Source organism: Tribolium castaneum, chromosome 7 (assembly GCF_031307605.1).
Source record: "Tribolium castaneum strain GA2 chromosome 7, icTriCast1.1, whole genome shotgun sequence".
Lineage (NCBI taxonomy): Eukaryota > Metazoa > Arthropoda > Insecta > Coleoptera > Tenebrionidae > Tribolium > Tribolium castaneum.
In genome coordinates, this window is record NC_087400.1 from 664,428 (window position 1) to 677,379 (window position 12,952).

Below are 12,952 nucleotides of genomic sequence, written 5' to 3' on the forward strand. Positions count from 1 at the left end.
CAAGTGTATCCATCTGCGGAGCAGCCCTTGAGTTGCATCACGTTTCCGAGAATTTTAAATGGTGTTTAAGCGATAATTATCGAGGTGTTCTTGAGGGCCTATTGTCCGGCGCCAAGTGGACAGTGGCCATATCATTAATAAAATCTTGACGGCCTACAGCAAGGACTAAATATTCGGGGGTGTAGGAGCGGACAACGATCAACTTCTGTCACCGAAGGGGTTATAAATGGCCCCGTAAAAGGAAAATTTTGAAAGGGAAAGCAAAAAACACAATAGGACCGGTAGCTAAGGCATTACACAACAAAAGGCGCTCGTAAATGCCTTGGTTAAGGAATTATTTAACCCATTGTGGGGCCGGACCTGCACATGGCTATACTCATTACTGATTTTACACGGAGATTTATGCTCTCTCTTATGTCACCAGACACCGGTCCAACAGCTCACAATACGTGACGGACATAAAGAACCTCCCGTTATCTACACAATTGTGCAAGAGATCGCCAACATTTTTCCACTTTTTGGGCCAAAACCACTCTTGATAGACATTCAGAAAGTTTCAACTAATTTCCCCACAGGCGGTCTAATTTAACTTTTTCAATTAATTGCAAAACTTTATACGATGAGAGGCCAAATTAAAATACGTGGAAACGAATCCAGAAATAAAATCTCCGCTTGATTTCGTTAATTGAACGCAGAGAGCGCCTTTCGGCACGACTCCGAACAAAGCGGCTTTGTTGCTTTAGCCGGTAATCCCCCGAACACAACACCTACAATAACCAAAACGCACCCTTTCGCGGCAAGTCAACCGGAAAAAGTGCTGTCAAAACTGCAAGGCCATTGTAAAGTTTGCGAAATGACGTTATAAAATTTAAATGAGGGTGGGCTCCAGTTTTGCGGGGACAATGGCCGGGAGAGTGACCAGGGTTCTGGGCCAGCAACTGAAAACACTTGCGCAAAATTTATGATTTCCGGGTATTTGGGACGGGGCCAACATTTTTGTTCCAGGAACACTTCGTAAATTTTCAAAATACATGAAATTTTTTGATTTCAACGTTACGAAAATGTAAGAAAAATTGAAGTTTTGAAATAGGTTTTTTTTAATTCAGTTAATAATGAGTAATGTCTAATAGGTAATCAACAACCCCTATTATAATAATGTGTATCTGTAAGCCAATGGTTTATACAGAAATATCTTTCTAATGCTTACAAGTAATTCAATTATAATATAAATGTCAAAACTTTCAATACATAAACTGTCTTTTTCAGTGTTTAGTCACATTTAATAATATTTTTTTAAGTGAAAAGGAGTTGTTAATTTTTTTTTTGCAGTCAAGTCAGATTAGGAAGATAATCTAGACTAAAGTTTTAATAAAAATCGCACAAAGAGTTAAAAAAATTGCTTATTATTTTGTATTTTTTTGCTAAAATTTACTCTATGAGTTAATTAGAATAAGTAGGTAATAAAACTAGTTAAGAAGAATAAGAAAATCAATAAAATAAGAGAAAAATTGTACACCGTTCACGATTGTTTCAAATTCGGACTATCTATGAAAATCTGACAATTTATTTGACAGTACTGTGAGTTGTCATAAGAAATTTATTTTGGGTTATTCGGATATAATATTACCGTTGGGGGCGCCACTGAGCTAGGTCGAAAACAGTAACCATAAATGGTGGGAAAATGTTTATTCGGATATTTTGAGCGTTGTACGAATTTTGGGGCTTCACAATTATTACATTGCCTATGCGGAGTGATTATTGCATCTTTGATGCAAGAAACTTATGTTGACAAATGAGAGATGACGAGGAAAACACGAATAACGAATGACTGTTTGGTTCACTTTCTTTATTGGAAAATTATTACAAAGACATTGAAAAGCCTACCTTTTGGCATAATTTACGTTTAAATGTATCAGCAGTTGTTAATCTTTATTGTAGTTTTGTAGATTTACCGCAGCATTTCATGATTTTTTCAGTGGAAAATTCTAACCTAAAATTCATAGCACTTCACTAATTTATTGGTTTCTTGAGCCAAACTTTGTGTTCGCTGTGATCCATTACTTATAATCTTTAATTAGACAACTGTTTGATAACACTTTGTAATCAAAATTTAAATATTTTTCACTTTTTATCCACTTTCAAGTTCCAACAATAAACACTTTATACCACGAAAAACTACAGAACCAAAGTCAACGCTAGTATTTACCACCACGTACTTTTAAAGTAATTCTTTCTATTGTAAGTAATTAACACTATACACGCAAAATTGTTGAACAATTCATTAAATGTCAGTTAAATGTGGCATTACGAAAATTTCTTTACTGTTTTCGACATAGTTCAAAAGTCATCACCAGAGGGCGTTTAGTTAATTTTATTTCCGAATTGATGACAACCAAGGACTGTTGCCACTTTGCTTCGTTTTTTAAATAAATAATTGAATACGTTTTTATTGTTATTCTACTTATTATCATTTGGTAAAAAAGTCGGGTCTGTCTTTCTTGCATCTTTCAAAGCATCTTTTGATACACAGTTTCTTATCAACAGAAATTATTTACGATATTTTAAATTAATAAGCAGTAGAACTGACAACACAGCGAATTTTTGACAAGACAACGTCATAAAGACAGTACCTGACAAGACCTGACGCCAACCTAACAAAATATATCTACGCCTGCTGAGAATTTAAAACAATCGTGAACGGATAAAAGAAACGTGCGAGAATATAATTATTCCTTTCTTGTTTCGTGCATTAAGGAAATAAATTAAAGATTCTACTTACATTTCCTTTTGGAAAATTTCGTAAAATTTCTATAAAGCAAACTTCTACAAGGAGGTAAAAAAGACGCAAAAATTTTTTTTTAGAAATCCTCCTTTCAGTGAAAAAATAATTAATTATATAAAATAATGACAAAGACATTTAACTTTAAACTTAAAAAAATTAAATTTGGTTGTGTTTTCCGTGTTCTAAAAGCAAAAGCCCCCTGAATTATGATTTGAGTCCAAACCCGATTGATTATTTATTTTCTAGGAAGCCGATAGCATCTTGCGATTCGCTCCGGCCTTCGGCGTGCTTTCGTTTTCGAAATTTTCTAATTTACAACATCTGTCGTTATTTTGCGTCACCTGCCAGCCATACAATAAAAATCGTCCGTAAAGACGCCGAAATTATGCAAATCGGCTGCAACACAACGCAATAAACAAGTCAAAGTTGTTTATTGTCGTCGTCATTTTTCCCCAAACTTCCAACAGTCCACTTAAATATTTATAACAGGAGAAATTCGCTCGGCCATATAATAACCCAATTTATTTTTACAACGTCCATTCCATGTCGAATTATCGCAAACGGGCAAATATTCGAACATTCGCGGAGGGAGTTTAAAGTGGAGGCAAGGCCTGCTGGTTGAGGAAGTTGTGTGTGTCACATGTGTGGATGGATGGAGGCAAGTTCCGTCATGTTGACCCAGGTCAGGACGGGATGTGACGTCACACTGCTATTTCACTGTAAAAAGCACACCGGATTCTAGGAAATAGCGAATGGGAGGCAACACATTTCAAAGCTCGCAAAGCCCGGACCAACTTTACTACCTGAACACATTCTTTCAACTGTAATTTCGGCAAAAAATTCCAGCCTCATTTGAATTTATACTCGCGATCATTAACTCATTTAATGAAGAAAAACAAGCACTGGTGGAAACTAGACACAATTCTACTTCCTCGACCTCTTTTTTTTGTCATAAATAAACATTGTTATTATCCACCACCTTGAACTGTTTAAGAAACTTTTTATTCTTTACTAATTGTCAACTGATTTTACGTGTATTTTTAAAACCCAAAATCGTAAAAATCAGTGTTTGAAAAAACATTGTGTACTTTCTTCAGAAATTTTTATTAATCCACCCGTTGAGAGCCTCTGTGCTTTATTAGAAGTTAATTTTTTCATTAAACAAAATGGAGATGGTGGCGCGTAGGCGTTTTTAAAGTTTTTTAAAATTGTGGCTAACATATTCATTTGTGTGGGAGGTTCGAATCTCGGACTTGGCAAAAAAATTTTTTTTCATAAAATGTTATAACAAAACAAACTGAAATAGAAGAATAACGTAGTGGACCAAGAAGATAATTTACTCTAATTTTTGTAATTCTAGTTCAGCGGTTCTCAAAATTTGGGACTCTAATTTAATTAATTAATTTAATTTAATTTTTAAACGTGAAATAACACGTTTGAAAAATAATTTTGCAAAAATTAAACTCAGAACTCGTTCTTGGATTTTCTTTATAGCTTTAGAACCTATGTAATTAAATCTCCAAAAATTACCAACTTTTTATAAAAAAATAAGACAACTTTGCAGTTTTTGGCCTTAACTTAATTAAATCGTTATTTTTTTTATAAATAAGATCTTTGAAACATAAACTGTTGTTTGAAAAACACAAACTTGAAAAATCGTTCTTATGATTTTTGGCATTGATAAGAAGATCTCTAAAACCAAGTACAGGGTGTTGCATTTTGGATGTCCGAATAGGGGATCTTCCTAAGATGTTTAGAGAAAAACAAGTAACACATTCTCGGGTCCGTTTCTTAAGAAAATAATTTTGGTCAAAACCGCAACTCGCTATCGTTTTTTGTTTTCGACTTATAAACAAAAGTTTTCATTTTAGTGAAATATTAAAAAATTCATATCTTCCTTATTATAAAAGATACACGTTTGAAACAAAGACACTGTAAAGGCATTTTTTACAGAGAATTTAATAGTGTTATCAGCGATTTTTTTCAACCATTCGTTTAATTGTGATAACACAAAGTTGTATTTTTTAAATAGGAATCATGGTTGGCTATGACATTTTCGAAAAGCTTATTTTTTTCTGATTTAATATGTCTATTTGTATAATACATTAAATTTAAATATTTAATATAACAAAACATTTCGCTTTTTCTTTATAGTAGGCCATGAAAAAATTTTGGATTTTTAATTAAAACTATGAAAATTGTATTACCCAACAAGTATTTATAATTTAATGATTTTTTAAACCCTAAATAATTCAAAAACAGCATAATAAATTTTTATTAGATCAAATTTTTGCAATTAATAAAAATTATTTGTTTTTATATTTAAAATGGCAAGCTTACGTTGTCATTCTATTTTCCAATTTTAAACAAGAAATGTCGGAAGAAGAAAAATCTTATCAATTGTATGATTGCGTATCAATAAAATTTTATTTTACAAAAAAATGTCAATCCAAACACGAAAATCAAATTCCATCTGCGGTAAAAAAATACACAACATTATCAAAGTCATAAAAAAGTGGCATCAAGTGGTAGTGAGACATCGTTTGCAATTTTCTGCACATTTTTTATATAATTAAAATCTGCGACGCTCGTATATTTGTTCAATTGAAAATAACTTTAACTTATTTTTATAATTTCACATTTTTTACTTTAACAACCGTTCACAAAATTTCTAGATTATTCACACCTTTTATGCGAAATAATTTTTCCATGGCCAACTACTTTCAAATATTTTAAATATATTTTTATCAAAAATATATAAAAATATCAAACTATATTTATATTGTTTTGAGTTTAGAAAAAAATAAGCTTTTCGAAAATGTCACAGCCAACCATGATTCATATTTAAAAAAATACAACTTTACGTTATTACAGCTAAACGAATAATTAAAAAAAATCGCCGATAACATTATTAAATTCTCTGTAAAAAAGTGCCTGTATAATGTGTTTGTTTCAAATGTGTATCTTTTATAATAAGGAAGATACGAATTTTTCAACTTTTGTTTCTAAGTCGAAAACAAAAGACGATAGCGAGATGCGGTTTTGACCAAAATAATCCTCTCAAAAAACGGACCCGTGAATGTGTCACTCGTTTCTCTCTAAACCCCTTAGTTTTGAAAATCGCTTAAACGGACATCACCCTGTACAAGTGAGTGAGTTGAGGAATTTAAATGTTGTTCCCAGCGTCCAGTTTGCGTCCAAATGCACAAGACACATGTTAAGGGTGAGCCTGGGGGACAGTTGCAACTTGCACCCTCGGACATAATTTATTGCATCGGCTGGACGTGGTCCACATAAAGGGTACTGCAGCCGGCCCATAAAAAATCCCCAACTCGCCATTTTAACCGTACACCCCTTATATGCATCGGCCATCGATAATCTATTCTCTTGTCCGAACTAATGTACCGTCCACTCGTCCATAACATTTTTTCCACAAAAAAAAAAAAAAAATGGGTCGGGTCCACGTTGACCGTTTAAAATTAGACTAGTTTCGGAAATCGGTTGGTGGTCTTGTGAAAGTCGCTATTATTTGCATGGAGTGCAATTTCTCCTTGTCAGGGGGATAATTACACCCTCTCGACGCGCCAAAATGGCGGCGAGGGAATTAATTATTTATCTCTATATTGTGTTCCCGGATTTTGCCTCCGACCGCTTAATATTTCATCACTCGGTAGCGAGATACAGGGCGGCTTAAGAAAACCGTGTCACGTAAAAAAGCCAACAATGGGCCCGTGCCCGTTTTTTAAGAGTCCCTCTCATGAATATTAAAGTTGGTGTTTAGCGCAAAAAATACCAGATGCGAGATTTTCGCGCGTGCTCTACCTGAAATAATCGAAATATTAATTTAGTCGTGGGGCTGAGGGTGAGCGGTTATGCACAATGCCTTACCCCGATACAATGATGAAAGGCAACGCCGCAATCTACCCCCAAAGAGTCCAAGGACCGTTTTTATCCCAAAACTGATGATTTGAATGCAATTTGTATAACGTCATTTTTACATATTTAGGCGCAGCTGCCGCCACAAACAGTTCATTACACCGGCAACGAACTGCTTAGAAATTTGTCTGTTTGATCATAAAATAATTCCACCCTGGAAAAACTGTCTAATGCAAATAAGTATTTTAATAGTCTTTCCAACTGAACACTAACAATAAACGAATTGAAATGCATTTTTTTTTATCCAAGAACATTTGTATGCCTATGGATATTTAGATTATTTTCCTAATAAAATCAATAACAACTCCACTACTTTTGATAAACTGGAGACAATATTCTAAAGAATATCTTTGTTATATATGGTAGCTCCTCGTTGACTTAATTTTTTTAATCAACAGGGTTGAAAATTTTGTAAAAAAATTGAAATAAGGCGAATAAAGCAGTAATTTTAATAAGACAAGTGGCTTCAAACAGAGGAGAAGCTCCAGAAGACAACAGCTTTTTTTATTCTAGTGGAGTAAAAAAATTGGTATTGTGCTATAACTTTGGTTCCAATGTAGAAAAGTAGTTTAAAGTTTTTACTACGACTGTGTTAAATTTCGGTTTGAAATCGCAGTTTTCTTAACCCATAAAATAACCCACGTTTTTCGAATTGATAAATAACTGAATTGTCTTAATTGATTAAAATGGAATTAAACAATTCTGTTTTAAAGGCTATTCGTAAAATTTCTGACAAAGAATTCCAAATAAAAGGAGAGTAAGTTTAACTATTCCTAAGGTACCTACGATTTCTAAAACTGTCTTGTAAAGAGCTTTCACTCTACTTTACACAAATAAAAATTGATTTTATTATTCCTTTGTGGTATTTCTTACACAATAGTGAGTTATGTTCTGGAAAATCAAATTGGCAATACTGCAAACATGTACTACTAAAATTTGTGGATGTGATCTTAATTAAATAAGCTAGATTGCAAACTTTTTTTTAATAAAACACCTATTATTTTTTCTAGTTTTAGTCGGTCATTTGCTTAGTTTTTGAAATAATTTGAATTTTTTTTATAAAACACAATTTTTTCACCAAAACTGAATAATAAATAAAATTAGAATAGGGTTTTTAGAAACGAGAAATTAATTTAAATGGAAACACTTTTTTTAGTAGTGAAAGTTTTATTTTCTTAATATTCTTATTTTTTTGTTAGTAAATGATTATTCTATAAAATAATTTTTTTAAAATAAAACTCTGCGGACCTGTTTCGACCTAGGGTATCCTCAGACACAGTTCTGGAATAAGTCAACTTGATTTTAGTTAGTCAAACATTTTTAGATTGATTATATAAGTTATACAAGTTGTTTTTTCACTTTAACTTATTCTTATCAAAGTACTGTAAACAGAACTTGAAATAAAACTTCAAAACATAAGCTTGTTTATTTTCCAAAATTTTCGTAATACTTGTTCATGGAAAATAATTGTCCTGAAATAGTTTTTTTTGTATTATTTGTTGTATTTTTTGCATTTTTTTATATTTTTTATTTTTTGTATATATTTTTTATAGTTTTTGCATTATACATTTGTAAGGGTAAAGGTACTTGTGCCGTTAAATAAATTATTATTATTATTATTATTATTTTATTATTATTATTATTATTATTATTATTATTATTATAGTTTTTTGTGTAATACATTTGCAAAAATGACTTAAACTATCCGAAGTTTAGTTCAAAATCCTCAAGGTATGAAAAGCTACCTCCAAAAATATATTTTTTTTATTTTTCATTTTTTGTTGGCAAATGATTAGTCGAAAAAATACTTTATTTAAAATATAACTCTGCAGACCTGTTTCGACCTAGGGTATCCTCAGACACAGCTCTGGCATAAGTCAACCTGATTTCAGTTAATCAAACATTTTTAATTTAATTATATAAGTTATACAAGTTGTTTTTTCACTTTAACTTATTCTTATCAAAGTACTGTAAACCAAACTTGAAACAAAACTTTAAAAGACACGCTTGTTCATGAAAAATAATTGTCCTGAAATAGTTTTTTTGTATTATTTTTTGTATTTTTTATATTTTTTTATTTACATTTGGTTTACTTTCTTAAAAACCATTGTGGTCCAAATAGTGTATTCTTGGCATTAACTTTTATATGAATTGTCATGGTAACAGCTTAGTCATTTGCACCACAATGGTTTTTATCGAAGTAAACCGAAAGTATATATTTTTTATATTTTGTATTTATTTTTTTATATTTTTTGCATTATACATTTGTAAGGGCAAAGGTACTTGATTATTATTATTATTATTATTATTATTATTATTATTATAGATAAACCTAATTAGACGTTTTCAAATATCTTAGGAAGCACACTACTGTAGATTTAACGTTTTTTTAACGTTACAACGGTTGATATTTACGTTGTTATTTGGTTGTATAATTACGTATTCTATTAACGTTTATGTTAATAGAATACGTTTATACTTTTAACTTTTAACATTTAAAGTACGTTTTAACGTAAAATGGTATTTAAATAAAAAACGTAAATACTACTCTAACGTTATTAATAATCATATTTACTAACGTCAGTTTTGAACGTATAATCAACGTTTCAAAAAACTGAATCTGATTTCACTTTTATTTAAATTTAATGTAACTTTTCAAATAAATAAAATACAAAAACTGGTATTAAAAAATTGAAACACCGGTTAAAAGCAGCCTTTTTTTTTTAAGATTTTTTTTAATGTACAAAAAATACTAAATAAATTGCATTCATATTTAATACAATGGGCGGATATTGTCCATTGCTATTTTGTTTTACTTTAAAAACGTTGATTATTGGTTTTATGTATTACATAATTTTACGTTATATTCTTACGTTACAAAAACGTTTAAATAGTTACTAAAAAAAAACGTTATTAATTTACGTTACGTTGCAATTTAATTTACGTTATTTTTACGTTAGTGGAAAAACGTTATTAATTTACGTTACGTTGCAATTTAATTTACGTTATTTTTACGTTATTGGAAAAACGTTATTAATATATTATAAGACCAGTCTTGAGACATGAATTTAATGTCAAAAACGAATAGCGTTAGCCACGAGTTTTTTTTAATGAACGAGTGTTTTAAGTTCTTATGAAACGAGTTTTTTTATATTATTTTTTGTAATTTGTGCCCTTTTTGCTGTTTAACATGCCTATTAAATCATCAAAATAGCGGCAAAATACAAAAAAGTTTTTATGATTTCTTTGCGTTGGCGTTGCAATTTAATTTACGTTATTTTTACGTTAGTGGTAGCGTAGTCAAAAATAATTTGATATCAAAGTTGTTAATAATCGCGACGTCACCCGAAGATTAATGTCCTTGTCGTCCCATTGTGCCAGTGATTAGGGGAAGTCCCTTGTAATTAAACCAAGCTAGTTGCGGAATTCCGAATTTCACCCTTTAACCGGCAATAATACGGCATTAAAGAGTTACCCAAACAACAAGGGTTGCTTGCTACCTGCAAAGGGTTATTGTTGTCCCACAAAGGGTTGGACAAATTACAATCTAAACATGATGGATCTTTTTATGATTGCCGAATTTATTCCAACCCTCTTACTTTTTTTGTACGTTTTCACCCTTTTTTAACCCTGTCATGCCGGTTATACGATGAATTACGCACCTGCCGAACGGAAGGGTGGAATTAACCCTTAACAAGCTTATTGCACACACCTGTCGCGATCAGAAAAATTCACTTTCTGGCAAGAAAGGGAAAATTTCAGCCCTTGTCGCGTGTTTGGCTGCCATTTGAGTGTCTTGCTAGCTTCCGGCGATCCTATTTTATAAAATGTATTTCTAGTTAGGGTTTGTTGAAGGAAATTCGTTTTCTGCACACAAGGGAAGATGTTTTGATAACGCGCACATTTATCTAGTTGGTAGATAAATGGGACGATTGAAATTTTGGTGGTTAATTGTGACAAATTGGTAAAAAGTGCTCCGGTTTAATCGGCGTAAAAAACTACCCCTTTTCTACCTGGTCGCGTGGCCGCGGTAAAAAAGCCTCTAATAAGCGGTTAACCTCAAATAACTTAATAAAGAAGCCTTTGGAACGTGTCTCGGTGCAAGCAACCCTTGCGATAAGCGTTTTTTGTACGGTTTTCTACCTGATGGGCACGCGCGCCTTCCTACCCGCTTTTATAGTGGGCTATAAAAACTATTGTAAATAAAGGGTAGTAGATAGGGTTGTTATTACGGCCTGCTACCTAATAAGTGTTTATTTACTGAAACCGCGTGTGGTATTTGCTTTTTTTGGGACCGTCGTAAATTACGAATGACGCTTTTCACAAAGCACAAGGAAGCCAACAAATAGGCACTTTGAAATGAGACATTTTTTTCCGGCACTTAATTTATCCCTAGAAATTTTAACTCGAAATTTGTTTTGTTAAAAATGCAAATATTTTTATTTTCTTCAGAAATTTTTATTAACCCACCTGTTGAGAGCCACTGTGTGGCTGTTGGTAGTTTATTTGCAGTTATTTTTCTCATTAAACATAATTAAGATGATGGCGCGTAGGCGTTTTAAGAATTATTCAAAATTGTGGCTAACATGTTCATTAGTGTGGGAGGTTCGAATCCCACTCCCGGCACAAAAAAAAAATTGTCTTTTTTCGTAAAATTTAATATAATAACACAAATTGAAATAGGAGAATAACGTAGTGGATCAAAAAATTAAATTACTTCTGTTGTTTTGTTAATATTGTTAAAATTTACGCTAATTTTTATAATTCTAGATCAGCGGTTCTCAAAATCTGGAACTTTAAATTCAGAACACACTGTATTTAACACTCTTTTATTTTTCCTAACTTGAATTGTAGCCTAAATTAGTTTTAAAAATCCTAGAGTTGTGCTTAACCTTCCTAATTTAAAATATTTTTTTTCAATTTTTTTATTAGTATTTAATTTAATCATCAAATTTTTACAATTTTATAGTTATTTTAGTTATTTTTACCTTTTTAGTTTCTTAATTTTCCCATTGTATACTTTATATTATTTATATTATTAATTTACATAAACCGACAGTGAAAGTCTTACTTTTCTAGTATTCTTAGTTTTTGTGTAATAAATTTAAAAAAGTGTGTTTTTGTCAAAAAAGCCTAATTACTTCAAAAATGAAGCAAAATTGACCATTTTATTCATATCTAAGGCGAAAACCCGTTCTGTAAAAAAAAAACAGTCCTTAAACCGGTTCACTGGTGTCTCATTTGTCTGAGGAATGTGTAATTGACCAATAAAAATAAAGATAAATAAATTAATTAATAAATTAAAATCAATAAAGATTGATCTCGTAATTATCGTTTTGTAACTATTTTAGTTATTTTCCTTTTTAGTTTCTTAATTTTCCCATTGTATACTTCATATTATTCATATTATTAATTTTTACAAACCGACAGTGTAGATTTTAAGTAATTATGTTAAAGTTTTACTTTTCTAGGATTTTTAGTTTTTGTGGGATAAATTAAAAAAAAGTGTTTTTGTCAAAAAAACCTAATTACTTCAAAAATAAAGCATAATTGACCATTTTATTCGTATCTAAGGCGAAAACCCGTTCTGTAAAAAAACAGTCCTTAAACCGGTTCACTGATGTCTCATTTGTCCCAAGAATGAGTAATTGACCAATAAAAATTAAGATAAATAAATAAATTAATTAATAAATTAAAATAAATAAAGTTTGATTCTCGTAAATTTATTTCGTGTTCAAAACTCAAACATTTTGCAAGTTTTTCAGCAAAAACTCAATTGCTTTGCAAAATTTTTTCACAAAACTCAAAAATGTACCAAATTAGGTCAAAAATCTTTATATTTTTTTTAGTATTAACTTATTTTTTTATGTTCCCAGGCTTACAGTTTTTCAATTTCTTAGTTTCTAAGTGTTTCAGTCACAGTTTATTGTTAGTACATATTTCAATTTTTTAGTTTCTTAATTTCTCAAAAAGATTTTTCAGTTTTTTTTTTTTCACTGTCTTATAATTTCAGTTTTCCAATTTCTTATTTTGCAGTTCTATAGTTCTTGACTTTGTCACTTTTGTTTTAATTTTTAACTGAAAAATTCGGTCTTTGTTTATCACTTATTCTTGTGAAAGTATGGGAGTAAGAGAGTTCGATTTAATTTGGAAGTAGTGTCGTGTGAATTGATAAATTTTTGAAGAGCACTCCGATGCCGCGCTAAAAATCCATATATAATGAGTACTTATCCC